At 54.5% G+C, this 15,733-nt stretch overlaps 1 protein-coding gene across 4 annotated transcripts in view; it reads left to right on the forward strand.

Moving 5' to 3' along the window:
* Positions 1 to 15,733, forward strand: part of Sema1a (semaphorin 1a) — a 174,102-nt gene that overhangs the window by 147,917 nt on the left and 10,452 nt on the right. The gene's annotated exons all lie outside the window — the stretch shown is intronic.

Genomic DNA, 15,733 nt, shown 5'->3' on the forward strand with positions numbered 1-15,733 from the left:
AGGCGGTGTTAATACGCCCGAAGGTTAATGGACTTCTTGTTGCGCGGGGGTCGCTTTAACGAGACCTTCGCTTCCTTGATTAATTAAAGCGAGATCCATTCGCTCGGTCGGGCAAAGACGCGGGCTCCGAATGACGGATGACGATCGATACCTCGAGGAGGGACCTGCCTCTTGTTCGTTATCGGCGGTGAAGTTTACCCGCGCGTGGAAATTCGAAAATTCGCCTCGCCTCGCGTTTCGTCGATTAACGTTTGATTGATCGCCGATGAAGAACATCCTCTCCTCCCGACCGATAGTTGTTTGCTTAATTTTCCGAAGCGCCAACGTTCGTGTAACTACTCTACCCTCGTCGTCCCCTATCTGCCACTAGCTCCCGGGAGCTCGATGGCAAAACGCTTCGTAAATAGCGTCGGATCGTAAGCGTCTTTCACGATGAGAGGACACGGGGGCGACAGAAGTACTCGGGGAAAATAACAAGGCGCCCCGGTGATTCGATATTAGCGCGCTTGTTCGCGACACACGCGCGCACGCACACACGGTCGACTGGAATTTCATCGCGCTCGCCTTTGTTAATTAACAGATCTCTCTCTCTCTTTTTTTTTTTTCTATTCAAACTTCGAACGCGTAAAACACGGCGCGCGGAAAGTTTGCGCATTTAATCGAGATAGTTTCGCGATTTTCTACCCCGGACGCCGACAGAGAGAGAACTCCCGGGGATCCTTCGTTTCCCGAATAGATTATTTTATTACCCTTTACGGACAATTAGGAGAAAACGAAGGTAGGGAAATTTCTCCGCGTTTAAGAAGCTGCGAAGAAACGGGGTTACCCGGTCTTTGATACGGTGTGCAACGAGGTAGCGTGGACGATGAAACATCGTTTCGACGACGGTTTCGCAAAAATTCAAATTGCGGTAAATGGACGTCTCGTGTGCAACCGAGCCGATAAAAACGCCATTACACCGGGTAGGTACGCGCCCCGTGAACCGTCGCCGCGACGCAAACGCGGTTAACGGGTATCTCTCGCGCGTTGCGTTTTCGAGCGGCTCGACGCTCGACGCTCGATCGTAATCAACGCCTGTAACGTATTCGCGCGATAAATTCATAGAGTGGCCAGCGACGATTGATTTATTAGATCGAGGCGTTCGCCCCTGGGCTTGCGCGCTTCTGTCGACGTTAAGACCGGCTAGGGGGTACACACATCGGGGGTAGGTAATCCAATTAATTTCGCCGCGCGATGGTGATTCCGCGTCGCGGCTGCAGCCCGCACCTAAGAGCGGGTTACATCGCGTCGCGTAATTAGTTTCATTAACGGTGCGCGCTGGCCCCGACGATACGGCCACTTCCATAAATAACCGCGTCGGCTTCGTCGTCGTCGTCGTCGTCGTCCTGGTCGTGGTCGTTTCGACCCCCGTCTCGTGGACGTCCGAGTCGTCGTCACCTGTCGACGATACCCGTTCGCGCGGAAATTCCCCCCACCGGAAACGGTAGGAATTATCGTACGCGATCGACTCTATCGCGCGAATCGCTCATCCTCCACCCTCTCCAGTTTTCGACTCGCCTCAGCGTTTCGCTTTCGAGTTCGATAACGACCGAAATTTCTCCACGGTCCCCCCATAAATTTATTATTGCCGGCGTTGCGTTAACCGCTCTAAGAATATACGACCCGTTTCCTTGGCCGACGTATATAGATATATAGTATACCCTCGGCTCGGACGGAGGCAACCGATAACCCTCGACGGGGGGTCGTCGCGGAGCGCGAACGCCACCGCTTGGAAAATACGAGCCTGTTTTCCACCTCGATTTTCTCCGTCTCCGATTTTCCCTCAAAATCGAGTCGCGTAACGGGTATTTTAGCAAAGTTCGATAACAACCGGAACGTTCTGCGCGGCGGCCATAAATTCATTATCGTCGAAACGAACGTTACCCCGCGGTAGCGCGGAACGGGCCGCGGCGCGGGGGGAACGTTTCCCGGTTTCGCTCGCGTAACGCGACACCCTCTCCGATAACGGTCGAGAAAATTGAAATAAACCCGCTCGAGCCGGAGAAAACGAACGAAAATGAACGAAAACGAACGAAAACGTGCCCGGTTTTTCGCGCGACGCCCAGAGGAACCCCAGGGACGAAATTAAGAACGATTCTCGACGATACGCCGCACTTTGCCGACGATCGATCCGCTCGCGAGATCGACTTAATTTCCAATCACCGCGCGCTCGCTTTTGACGCGCGGATCAAACGGTCCGTCTTCGCGAATTATTTCGACGCTCCATCGATCAAATTGGCTCGTTGACCCGAAACGATAATCAGATTTTTATCGACCACCGAGCCCGCGATATGTAGGTTAATTCGGGCCAAGCCGGACCAATAGCGGCGAACCGTGTCCCCGAATTTCGAATTTCGAGAAATATGCTCGTTCCAATTTTTTCACGAGGTCGTAGCAACTAGCGTAGCACTTTTCCAGCGGATGTTCGCCCCGTTCTCGTGAACTGAACTTCCTGCGACGCGGAAGACCGTCTGGACGCGAGAATAAAACGAGCGTGTGTCGAACAATTTCGATAGCATTCACGAGAATAATTCGCTAAGAATAATCGTCAGAGATCGAATAGTCGAAGGAACGTCACCCGTTTTCGTTCTTCCGCGTTACTTGCAAAGATATTCTCGTCGCGTGAATCGTGTATCGCAGAGAAGACAACTGGCTGGGCGAACGATCGAATTATCCGTATCTGGTATTTTCGAACCGATCGATTTCGCGACGTTTTTGAAGACGTCACTCCGAAATGAATAATCCACCGATGGGAACGTTAATCCTTTTTCGATGTCATCCGTTGACGGTGATTGCGCGTCGATCGCGCCTCTTTTCGGCGTCTCCCGGTAGAGATCGGTCGGCCGATTCCGGTCGACGGTTTTTAATTAGATAGCTCGTTAGCCGGTTTCCTCTGGCAGATAAATAAATTGGAACGTATTGTAACCGGGTCAGGTAGACGTTTCGCGAAACTTTCGACGGACAGCTGCGAGATAACGGACGCGCAAGAATCGGGAATACGGAATTTTACCGCGTCGATGAGCGATCGAACTTGAAATACCGTATCTGAAATTGTTCTTCGAGTTCTCGAGGGTTGGTTTCCGTGCACCTCCGGCGAAACGTGTTTCGAGAACCGTTGAACGAGTTACCTCCTCGAATCGTATTTTCTTCGCTTTCAAAATTCGGTTCACTTCGCGCGTGTTTCGATTACACGACGATCGAAGAATCGTTGAGAAGGGAATACTTAGCTTTTGCATAATTCGTGGTACTTGTATCGCCCGGTTCGTAAGATACGCTCGATGGTTGTACCGTTCGTCGACGAACCTTCCGATTCGGATCGTTTCGAGAGTAAATATTCTTATTTCGTCGAAATCGTGCGAAACGAGTCACGGTCTCCCCGGTCTTCCAATTACCTCTCTCGTCGGGGGATTCCAAGTATTTCGGGGAATATACCTCCGAGAGAGGGTAAATAGATAATAGGTAGGATCGATGCGTCGCGCTACGAAATTAGTTCCGGCGTCGAACGAATCGAGCGTCCAAGCCGACGGTTCACCGGTTCGCGGGAAGAACACGGCGGCCCGGCCGATCGATTGCAATTTGATCGCGCGGTTCCGGCGGCCGGTAATTACGATTCAAAGGTCGCATCGATGCGTCGAGCAGGAGGCGAGCGGCGGTGCCAACGGTAGGTTGGAAACGCGAACGAAGACGCGAAACGAGCGTCGAGACTTCGATTCGCTCACGCTGGTAATTAACCATCGAGGCCGAGTTTCGCGGCCGGGGACCGTGTGCGATTTGAATGATTAATCCCGCATTTGCGTCAGCCCGCACGGTCCGCGACGCCATGCAGTTTCGCAAACGATTCGCGGCTGTGGCCCGCCAATTATTGCGAATCGCGGTCGAGGCGCGCGGCTCTCCGTCCGCGAAACGGCCGAAAACTCGCGTTAATTCAACGGAGGCGATTCCACGGGACCTCCGTTACGGAATTTCTCGCGCAACTTGGCGATACCGGCTCCAGGGAAGTTCTGGGAGTGTATACTGAGAGTATACGCCCAAGGACGGTTCCTTGATTCGAAATTCGTTCAACGCGGTGCGTGCTTGGAACTAAGGTGCGAAATAAAAATAGGTCGGTCTACGATTCGTTTCTACGCACGTGTACGACGCCGATCGATCACCGAGAGTCTTTTCGCGAGGCGAAACAAGCGTAGAAACAAGCCCGAGAAAGATAGGTCGGGTTAGAGAAATGACAACACTCTCGGAGAAAACGAACGTTCGATTTATTAGCGAAAAGAACCGAGAAGGTGTCAGTATTATCGGTAAATTCGTTATCGCGTTTTCGAGTGGACGAGAATTCTCTTCCTGCGAGTATTCGAGGGTGTCGTCGATGCGTCGTGTTCCTCGCACAGTGCTCGCGAGGGTCGAGGTTTCCGCTTGTCGCAGAATCGATCCGGAGATCGCGGACGGTCGTTCCCTGCCGGAGGCTCCGAGCGGAAATAACCGATCCTCCGGTCCTCGCTACGGTCTTTGGGAATCGCGAGGAAGTTTACTCTCGGACGGTTTTTATTGCCAAAGTTCGAGGCGATTCCACCAGGGACCAGATCCGAGGTTTTCTCGTCGGTGGGAGGAAAGTGCGCCAAGGTCTTCGGTTGCAGCTCGCGCGGGGTTAGCCTTGTCCTCGTGGTAGTCGAAAGAACGGTAACGGACATCGATCTCGTCGAGGTTTCGGTGATCCCTCGTATCGGTTTCTCTTGGTTTCGCGTTCGGTGAATTGTACCGATCGAGGGGGCACGCGCGACAGGTCCTCTCGTTTCTCGTTCGGGGAGCACCGCGATCTGCCACGGTGAAAATTCGCGATTCGTCGTGTGACTCGATTCGGGCGGGTTACTCGTTCGAGGAGAGCCGGGGCGAGCAAAGTGCGATGCGGTGTAACGCGAACGTATCGACGCGAGAAATCCACTTAGCCAAGCCGAGAGGCGATTCGGGTCTCGGCCTAGCCGATATCGGCAGGCATCTCGTGCATTCTCGTAGGCGCTTCCGCCGCGTCGACCGAGACACGGTTCGTCCCGTTCATCCTCGACTTATCGCAACGATAAGGACGCCTCTCGCTCCCGGTGCCAGAGCCCGGGATGTATCTGGAAACTGGGTCGACCCGGGTTTCTGCCACGCTAGGAAACTCCGCGCACGGTTTCGCCCCAATATTCTCTCCTCTCCTTATTTTGTTTTTCTTCCCTCCGCTAATTGAAGATCGCCCGCTACCTCGGGAGTTCGGAAACTTGCCGGCCCGCTCGATCCGTAGTTTCCCCCGTTCGCGATCTCACCACCGTCCAACGAATTCCTCCTCCTCCTCCTCCTCCTCCTCCGTGTATTTCGCGGGGCACCCAACTCCGACGATGACCATCGACGAACGAACCAATTATGTTTTACCTGGCCACTCGAGCGCCCCGACACTCGCGGATCCATCCCTCCGATCGGTTCTCGTCGATGCCTCGATCGATCGGGGCGAGAATTTTTCTCGTTTCCCCGTTTACCCCGTCGCCGATTCCTCCGGGGTGCTCTCGACCCACATCGATGTCCGATTTTTAATTCGGTCGCGGATCCTTCACCTCCCCGGCCCGATTCGTATGCAAAACCCGGTCGCACCGTAGAACCAAACTCCGGGACGCGTACCCGCTCCCGTCTCGAGGATCGAGATAGATTCCACGGACGTAAGTTTGGGAATGCGCCGTTAGAATTGCAACGTTAGAATCGGGTTATTCCCCGCGCTGCTCGTTCGAAAAGGGACTATCGGGAGCTGACCTCCTTTCGCGGCGTCGCGTGCCTCGCATCCTATAAAGCGTCGGTGTTCAAGAATCGAACTCCCATCCGGTGCATTCCTTAAATTGTTAGAGGTCCTTTCTGTTGCAAGGAGGGTCGATCCCCGTCCACGAGGGGAGATGAAAACCACCGGCGACCAAAGTTCCACACCTCTTTCTCCTTTTTCGGACACGATCGAACGCGTCTTAGAATTCCTACCAGCCGGAATCGTTCGATGGTCGTTTGTTCCTATTTTCGCGATAGAAAATAATGGAGGATGCGAGAGACACTCGAGGCGATCCTCGTGTCCGTCGACTTGCGCGAACACGCGAAGATTCCGTAGCATCGATCACGGTCGACGGTGATCGGCGAGCGCGCGAGCCGAGCCGATGCGACGCGACACAGCCAAATGAGCAAAGCCCTGCGCTTTGATCTTGGAACCGTAAGGCTCGTCGGTGGCATCGCTCACGAGGTAAACCCTAAATTTGCCCTTTGGTGCTTCGATCGCGGTATAGGTGGCAGAGACCGATCCACGAAAGCCTCGCGTACACAACTCCGAACGACGAATCAACGCCTCCGTGTTGTCGTTCTCGGTGGAGCATAGTTTTCGCCTCGTCGATCGGACGCTGATCAATTATCGGCAAAGCGTTCTCGAGGGTTCTCCTCGAAAAAACCAAGACAAATGCGAGACTCGGACGAAATCTTTCTCCGTTTTTTGCCAACCGTCGGCGTCGCGCCTCGAAAATAATTAGGTTCTTCGTCGCGTCCCTTTTTATCGTCGTAGGCGCGTTAATCGAAGACGCGCGCGTTAAGGACCGGCGAGAAAAACGTAGGATCGAGTCTCTCGAAATTCCTCGTACGAAAATAAATCGAGAACTCCTCGTATCGTTCGCGATCGATGGCTTCGTTATCGAGATAAAAGCGGTCGAAGTTTACGGGCGCGATTTCCGGTCGGTGCTATTTAAATCACGGCGAAGCGAACGCGCGAACGTACAGACGCGCGCGCGCGTGTTCTCGTACACGGGATACGTGTACACGAACGACGCGCGTCGATGCACGTTCACGCGCGTTGCACCGCCGAGAGGGCTGCAACGAATGCATCGCTGACAGTGATGCACCGAATGCTTCTCCGTGAACTGTAACGTATTTTCGTCCCGGTTTTATTAATTCCGCGAACACCGAAAACCACGCGCTTGTACGTTATAATTTAAAACATATTTATCGCGCAATCTCGCCAAATTCTCGCTGCAACCGTAGTATAAAATATCCGAGTCGTGAAATTATCCGCGTTAAAGAATACAGTATTTGCCGCGCAACGCTGGAAATTGTAATATTTACGCGGCGTACACACGCGATGCCCGTGCCGCTTCGGTCCTCGTCGAATTATTGTAAATTCGCAGAGCAATCGCAATTTGTTCGGTTTATCGAGTATCCACGGATTTTCGATCAACGATGTCACCGCGCTCGCGACGCGTTACCGTTTTTACGCGGCGTCCGCGCGCATCCTTCTCGACATTTTACCAGCGTTTGCTTTACCCTGTTCCGAACGATCGTCGAGCGCGCGATCGCTTTCGTCAACGTTCTCCGCGCGGATAGCTTGCACGCGAGGAACGCGAGAAACAACATCGAGAGCGTAAAAGTCAATTCTGGTGCCTTAATTCGCCATCTTTCTCTCTCGCGCGCGTAGATATCGAATTCTCTCGTCTCGAAACAGTTTCCTCTCTTCCTCGATGCTTATTCTCGCGCCGCGGGAGATGGTCGCGCAAATCGGCGGAGATAAGCGGGCGTTGAAAAAACGTTGGGAACGAAATCGTAAGCCGCGCGGAAACGGCTCCAGGATCGTATCGAAAAGGGCTCGAAGGCAACGTCCGATAAAGGAGGGAGAACGGAGGAGGAAAGGAGGGAGGGGAGGGTCTGGAGTCCAGTCGATTCGCAAACGAGACGCTTCGATCGGTGTCCCTCGTTAGCGATGTAAACTCGACGGGGAACGAAAGCGGGGAAAATAAAAGGTAAATACGAGGCAAGGAACGTTCAGGGAACGTCTTCCGCGACGACGTAACGACATTGTGGCAGAATCGGATCGTTAGGTCCTTCCGATAACGTTTGGCCCTTCTCTCCGAGCGGAATTACGTGCTCGACAGCGTCGATACGCCGTCTCCCCCCTCCCGATGTATTCCGCATTTGTGCATCGAGCACGGTGTCTGGGAAGAGGGTTAACGATCCGCTCCATTGGAAACGTTTCTTTTTTTTTTTTTTCTTCTTCTTCCTTTTTTTCCCTTGGACCGATACGCTGAATTTTAAGCCGTAATATTTTCGATTCCAGACAATACGAGCAACTTTGTTCCGTTGCTCGTTCGAGTCGACGGAAAGTAATTGGACGGGAAATTTACCGGTCGGATAATTATCCGATAACTTTTTATCCGGTTCGATATTTATAGAAAAATTGAATTTATACGACCGGGCGTTTAATCTCCGACAACACGGGGAAAGAATTTTCTCGCTGCGCTCCGACTCGTACTATGGGAAATCACTGTTGGATCTTTCGACGAGGAAGTCGTGGGTGTAATTCCACGGAGCTGTCCGCAGAGAGGAAAAAACGAGGGAAAGAAGCAAGACTATTCGTAGAACAGATGGGTCACTCGGAGAATCGGTCGGTAACATATGGACGCCATACGCGCGGGCAACGGATGTAGCCAGCTTCGTATCTCGTAGGGATAGCGGGAAACGAACGCGGTACGCGCGGATACGGAACGTTCGCGCGATGTCGTTGACCGATTACCATCGTCGTTGAACGTTCCAAATTTGTCCCTTCGGGACACGGGGAACGCGACTCGTTTAATCGACCGAGAAACTCCTCGTCGTCGTTGAAATCGTTTTCGTGCGTTCGTGCACGGGCCATTGTAGCCGACGGAAACGCGTCCCCCTTAACGGGAACCCCTGCACGGCCCGATTACCTCCGAGAAACGCCCGTCGGATTTGAATCTTTCTCGGCTCGATTGTTTTTTCTTTCCCGCGTCCTCCCCGCGACGCACCCCGACGCTCCCCGACGCTACCCCCGGCCCTCACCACCGGCTCACCGTTTCTCCCGGGATTGCCTCGGCCAAGGAAGCACGTGTTGTCCCAACGAAATTGAAGTGCACCCAGCAGGCCCTTCCGACGCGACGCCTCCGCGTCGTGACGCCCCCCGGTGGGGGCGGGGAGGGTAGAGGGGAACGACGCGCATGACTGCTCGAGAACACTGGCCGGTTCCACCGGTGCCGAGGTAATTTTTCAGGAATATCTCCGCGTTCCGCGTCCGTTTCCCGCGACGGTCTCCTCAAAGAAAATTGGGATCCACGTGAGAACGCGTGCACGCGGAAAACCAACCGCGTCTAATTTAATTAAAAGTTAAATTACGAGAGGCAGCGCAGCGGTTTCGTCGTCGTCGTCCTCCTCCTCGTCGCCGTGTTGTTGGTACGCGGGGATAATAAACCAGAATCCGCGCGAACCGTTGAATAGACGCGTCTTCTCGCACCGAACGGCTTCGACGAATCGTTATTCTCCGCGCGCGTTCCTCCGTGGATGCTGCGCGGAGTCGAGACGTCGAACTCTGTGGAACTCTGGAAGCAATCGCGACTGGTATCGATCGGGACGTTTCCCTCGACCTTCGAAGACCAAAGAGTGCGCGAGAGTGCAACAATGATATCCACTTTCTTTTCGCGCACGGTGCTACTGTCCGTTCGCGAGAAGAAGGTCAACGAGTGCCTACGCCTGTGGTTACCGTCTACCGGCATCGACGCCATTGGCTGAGAACGGTGACTGAGATCGACAGCGGCCAATACCGTCGATAAAAACGGTGGCGGGGTAGGTGGTGGATCGAGGCGAAACTCGCAGGAACGCCAGCTGGCTCTCGGTCCAGGAATCGTCCTTCCATCGGCCGGTTGTTCCCGGAATCGTCGATCGTGCTCCGTTCGATCGAAGCTTCCCTCGGGAGAGCGTTTCGGCCTCGAGGAGAATCCTCGGGTCTCCGAAATCCTCTTTGTCCTCCATTAACGGCCGGGGATAAAAAGAAAGGGGAAAAATCCGTAGAGTTTCTCGCTCGGCGATAAAGAAGCGAGAAGAATCCATCGGGAGGACGCGGCGAAGGTAGCTCGCTCGTTCAATCGTACGATTTCCCAGCCGCGAAGCTCTCGGGGTCTTTAGCTCGAGGGTAATTGAAGCGATCTCGGGCGTCACGGTGCGGCGCGAAAACCGCGACTCGAGGCAGCTTTTTTCGCGCAGTTTCGGCCGCGATAAAAGCAGCGGGAAAAGCTCGGTCGGGTTGATGGGCTCGTTCATTAGTCATGGTTTAACCGCGGGTCGAAGACCGCGGCGGTTCCACCTGTGTGTGCGTGCGTGGTAACGTAGCCGGGAGAAGAGCGAGGTAGCTGCGGGGGGGAGGGGACCGTTAAAAAATAATGGCCTAGGGTCGTTCCTGGCAGTGCCGTCACCCTGGCACGTGCGAAACTTTAATGACTTTCGCTCGACGTAACGCCACTCGGTCTCTCTGCTTCCCGCTCTCTCTCTCTCTCTCTCTCTGTTTCCCTTTGGCCCTTCCGGCGAACCCCCTCGCGCGTAAACCGGCCGGGACTCGCGCGGTCCACTCGTGTGGCGAGCCGCCACCGGAGGAGATAATCCACTTCACGGGGACGAGCGGAACGCTCGATGGCCAATGGCGTACCATCTACCCCGCAGACGATCGAATCGGAAGATAAGCGCCGACTCTTCTCTCTTTATTAATTCACCGCGCGTTTCTTCTTATCTTCGGGGCCCCGGTTCGGCGTACCGAGCCGCACCGGGCCGCGCCGTCAGCCCTCCTTTGTAAACGGAAACGGATACGTTCTTCGCTACCCTCTCTCGGAGCACAAAAGGAGGACTCGGTTCGTAAAAGAGTCCTCGATAAGAGTAGCTCCGGGATACGGGAACTCGGCCACGAACGAACGCGTAACCGTGCCTCGGACGTGCAAAGTTACGCGTACGGCTCACGGGGACGTAATTTCCGAAATTGTTCGTCCGGTCGCGGCTGATCAAACGGGAAGGGAAGCTCTCCCGTCTAAGGAAAAGTTACCCCGGATACCTGTCGAACTAACGAGATGGCTCGAACGAAGTTGCGTCGGATCTCGAGCGGCGAGTAAGTAGAACGATCGATGATATCCGCGCGCGCGTTTCTTTTATTTCCCTCGGTTTTTCCCCCGATGCACGTACGTAGGAGCTGGATTACCGCGTTTCACCCGTGGGAGGAATTAAATCGGATCAATTTTCGAAGCTCCTCCGACCCTTTCGATGCGACGGTCCTCCGTGCATTTACTCCTTCGCGGCTTATCGATGCTGGATCAAAATAAGTCGATCCAGGAAATTCTAAAGATCTCCGAGGGAAGCTTTTCTCCCCATCGTTGCGAGGAAGCAACTATTTTAGGCGCAAGGTTATCGGGTGGCCGCTTTCGGCCAGCTCGTTCAGCGAAGGTGTTCCACCCGAGAGGATCGTCTTAGGATCGAAATTAACGAGCGCGATAATTAATGGTTTCCGTTCACGGATCGGGTCGCTCTCCCTCCCGAGTTATCCCCGCTATCGACGCGTATCGTGATTCTTCGTTTCGCGGAAAAAAGCGTTATTTCGGCGAAGGCGACACGCCCGTTCCCTGCTAGTCTCGATTCCTCTCGCGAGAGAAGATTCGCGAGCTCGAGCGGCGAAACTACCGCCCGTAGTCGCTCCAAGGAACGAATTACTCGAGCAAGGATCCGCGAAAGGGTAGCACGGGATGATCGACGCGGAGGCACCGGGAATGGCTCGACCTCGGGCCCAGGCTCGTGCATTTAATTGCTATTTCCCGGGCGTTCCATCTTGCCGTGTTAATCGCGCGGCTGCGAGCCGACGTTCGCCTCGGCAACGATCCGCTCGAGGATTCCACGGGCTCGTTCGACCGACCGAGGGAGGGAGGGGGCCTTTTCTCTCTCTCTCTCTCTCTCTCTCTCTCTCTTTGACGTCTTTCGCCGCGCGTGCCCTCCGTCGAGGCGCCGAGGAGCAGTGGGGGGACGATCTCGGGAAAGTTCGATCGGGCGAAGTTTGACGGCCCGAGTCGTAACTTTGGACGCGTTCAATATTTCCGAATACGCGGCCTTCCTTTCACGGCACGGTATACGCCACGGGAAACTTATATACGTGATTTGTGGCCTCGCCTCTCGAGGCACACCGCACCCACCCCCCGCGACCCCCGATCCGGACAAATCCACCTCGGTCAATTTTTTACCGGTTCCGCGGACAATCGTACCTGCCACGGGATCGACGCGGCCCCCGATTCGACGGCCGAGCCTCCGCTCGAGATACCGTGAAATATCGAGCGTTCTTCCGCTCCGAGAGCCCTAGGCTATACGAGAGGGGGTCGCAAAAAACACCTGTACCCTTTGAACGTCGAACGCGTCGATCGACGTTCGGCTATACCGTTCGCCCATTAACCGACCCATACACCCGCCGTTCCTTTGAGAAACTTATCTTCGGTTGTAAGTTATAACTTATAACTAACATTTATATCGGAAACGAGTCTCGTTCGTGCGCCCCGAGATCTCGAATCTCGTCTGTTATTCTTGTTGCTCGGCCAGCTAGCAGTCAGGGAAACTTTTCCCCGAATTTCCCCCCGAATCCTCTTTGAAGTCTCGAGTCCGCGCTGGAGCGCCCTCGATACGGTCTCTGTTCCTCGCGAACGTTTTCCTTCGATAGAGATTTCCAACGAAATCGCCATCGGTCGGGTTTAAAGAACAATTATTCTTCGCGCCCGATCTGGCACCGTACAGGGTATTTTCAAGATCGAGTGGACAAAGATCGCGCGGGAAACTCGCGCGACCGACGCTAGAAAACGAAGCGTCGAAACGAAACCGGACAGGAAGAGGCGCCGACTCGGCGGCAGCGGCTGCAGCGGCGGCGACGGTGGCAGTGGCGTCGGCGTCGGCGTCGGCGGGCCGCGAAACGCGCTTAAACGCTTTGTGCGACGCCTGGAAGCTCGGGCCGAAAGGTCGCTCGTTAAAAAGTGCAATTACGATTGTCGCGGCGGACCCCTCGTGGCTCGTGGACGTCGGTACGCGACGTTCCGACCGGTAACTACGAAAGCCGATATTCGCCTCGGTGGCTCGCGTTTTGTATCGGCTTTCACGGATATCACCGACTCCCTGTTGCGGGAAACTCGACGTTGACCGCAAATGGCTGCCAAAGACGCCCACCGCGATACGCTCCCGATCCTGTCGATGCTAAACACCGCCACGGATCGTTCACTTTCGCGTTAACGCGCCTCGATCGAACAACGAGCTCCGTGCAGGAATTTTTCAAGCGTCGAGACGCGATCGAACGAACGAGTTCGCTCCGGAACGCGACGCGCGAGCTCGAAATTGAACCGAGTAACCGGCCGCGACCCTTCGACCCGGATCGTCCGACTTTTCACGATGGCCTCCGCGCAACGATCGCAATCGAGCAGCTAATTTTGGAAAGCGATAAGCGAGCGAGCCCTAGGACCGATGGGAGTTACAAGCTGCCCCGTTTAATTTCAGAGCCAATCAGCGAAAGAGACCGCGGTGTTTCCGCTCCCCGTATCGATCGATATCTCTACGCGATGTTCGTAAATATCGCCCTGGAAAATATTCAACCCACTTCCGGCCGGTCGTCCATCTCGAGAGATACTTCCGTGGATCGCTTTCGGACGAATTTCGAAACCCGATGAAATTTTTCTTTTTTTTTTTTTTTTTCTTTTTTCCTCTCGTACTGTCCCCGGGTCGAGAAATATTCACGACTCGACCCTTCGACGAGCAACGTCTCGATCGTCGCCAAGAATTTCAACGATTCGCGATTCCTCGTTGTCGCGGCGATGGTCGACGGAAATAATTACGCGGGAAGATTCTCCGAGTATTTCTCGGAGCGAGTGGAACGGAATCTTTCGAAACGCGTCGTTAAGGGAATCGTGGATGGCCGCGTTCTCGAGTTAACGAAACACACAATGTGTTTCCATCGGCGCGGAGTAAACGCGAGCAACCAGTTGCACGGGTCCTTATCTCTTATCGATGCCGACGACGCGCGAAAAAGAGAGGGTTCGCGCGAGACGCGAAGCTCGGATACCGAGTCTCCTTCGACCCGCGCGGTACATTGTTCTTCCGTGAAATTAAAATCAAAGGAGGAGAAGAACGAAGATAAGAATGCTTTACGGTTAAAGCGTTCTTCCAATTCCCGTGTTCGAGATCCCCGAGTTTTTAACTTCGACCGAGAGAATACCAAAGTATTCTAGTCGAACGAGGAAACGCTCGTTTCGAGAGTCGAAAACGGAAGCAATCGCAACGTTTCTCCGTTCGAAAATTGTACGACCGTGTCTCCGATGCGATCTCGATCCGATTTTCCATCCCGAAATCTCCCTCTCTGTTCCTCGAATCCAACACGAGACAACGCGACGTTAATTCGTTTCCAGCGCAAGACGTACGATCCCTCCGATAATGGTTCGTCCGGTGATATTCCGCGCCGATATCTGCGGCCCGAATCCAATCGCGTATGCGGGACACGACCACGACCCCGCGTCGAATCATCGATATCGACCTGTGTCGAGAGGGTCGCGTTAATTGCGCTTTAGACGTTGCCTGCTGGGAAACGATAGATAATCGCCGGGTGAATTTCGAGCCCCGTTGCGTTTGTCGCTCGAGCGTCGCGAATCCGGAGCGGAGAATCGTTTTCCGCGAGAAAGCGCTTCGAGACACCGGCACGGTGTGTTCTCCGGCCGTTGGAATCCCAGGCGATCTCGAAGACGACCGAGAAACCGAAAACGGACGAAACGAAGTTCCACGGAAACGCGAAGAGGACGCCAAAGTTCCCTCCGAGCGAGCAACTCCCTTCAAAACTGTTCCGGAAATTCGCGAAAAATTTCAAAGCCTCGCGACCGATTCCGTTCGAGTGAGTCTCGAGAAATCGTGCGTTCGACCGCGGTCGTTTCTCCTGCGCATAACCTTAACCCTTTGCACTCGAGGTGCCGATTGTACCGGCACTTTAGCCGGAGCAACGACGCTCGAGACGTACGAGTTGAAAACGTCCCGAACGTATGGAACTCGTGCTCTTGACTCCGCGATGGAACGAGAGGGTCGAGAAAGCGTGTCGTCGCGTTGGTGGAAAAATAATGCACGTGGAGGGCTCGATGGGTCGGAAAAGGGGCCGAGGAACCCGGCAGGGTTAACGGAGCTTCGAAGACGAGGAAAGGACCGCGAACGAAACTCGTCTCCACGGTCGAGCTGGAAGTCGATCGGAATTACGTTAATTGCTTTACCGAGCGTCTTGCGAAGGCGAGAGCCGAATGGCACCCGCGGAGGGCGCGGTCCTTCCATAATGGTAACCACCCCTCCACTTCACCGTAGCATCCGCTCATTGTTACCGTCGATGCTATTGCGTGCTTATCTGCGACCTAAATTGCATCCACCGGATACGAGAGACCAGTAGTCCGGCGACATTGACTGACGTCGAAACGCGGAAACACCCCGATAATTATGCCAGCGGCATGAGAGACGTCGATTAGAATCTGGCTCGGACGGCACGGTTCGGTGTCCGCGGATTCCACTCGGTGATTTGCAATCTGGGCCGACTTTGACGAATTGCTTTTTCACGGAGCGTCGTCGCTGCGCGGGGATCTCTGTAAACAAAAGCGGGAGATCTTCCGAGGGAAGAAAATTCGGCCAGGTTGGGGAAGACGTCCGAACGATGTTGGATCCGCGAGGCAAATTTCGAGGGCGCGGGAACGTCGCTGGAAATACGCCCGGCGAATCCAATTTTCGTTCTTATTAATTTTTAGCCGGAATCGGGTCCGGAGTTGCTAACAACTTCCGAAGCACGTTGGCTCGCAATTTTACCGAGTTACGTATTCCCCGTCCAATCGCGACCAGTTGGGAAAATATT

Source organism: Ptiloglossa arizonensis, chromosome 10, assembly GCF_051014685.1.
Source record: "Ptiloglossa arizonensis isolate GNS036 chromosome 10, iyPtiAriz1_principal, whole genome shotgun sequence".
Taxonomy (NCBI): domain Eukaryota; kingdom Metazoa; phylum Arthropoda; class Insecta; order Hymenoptera; family Colletidae; genus Ptiloglossa; species Ptiloglossa arizonensis.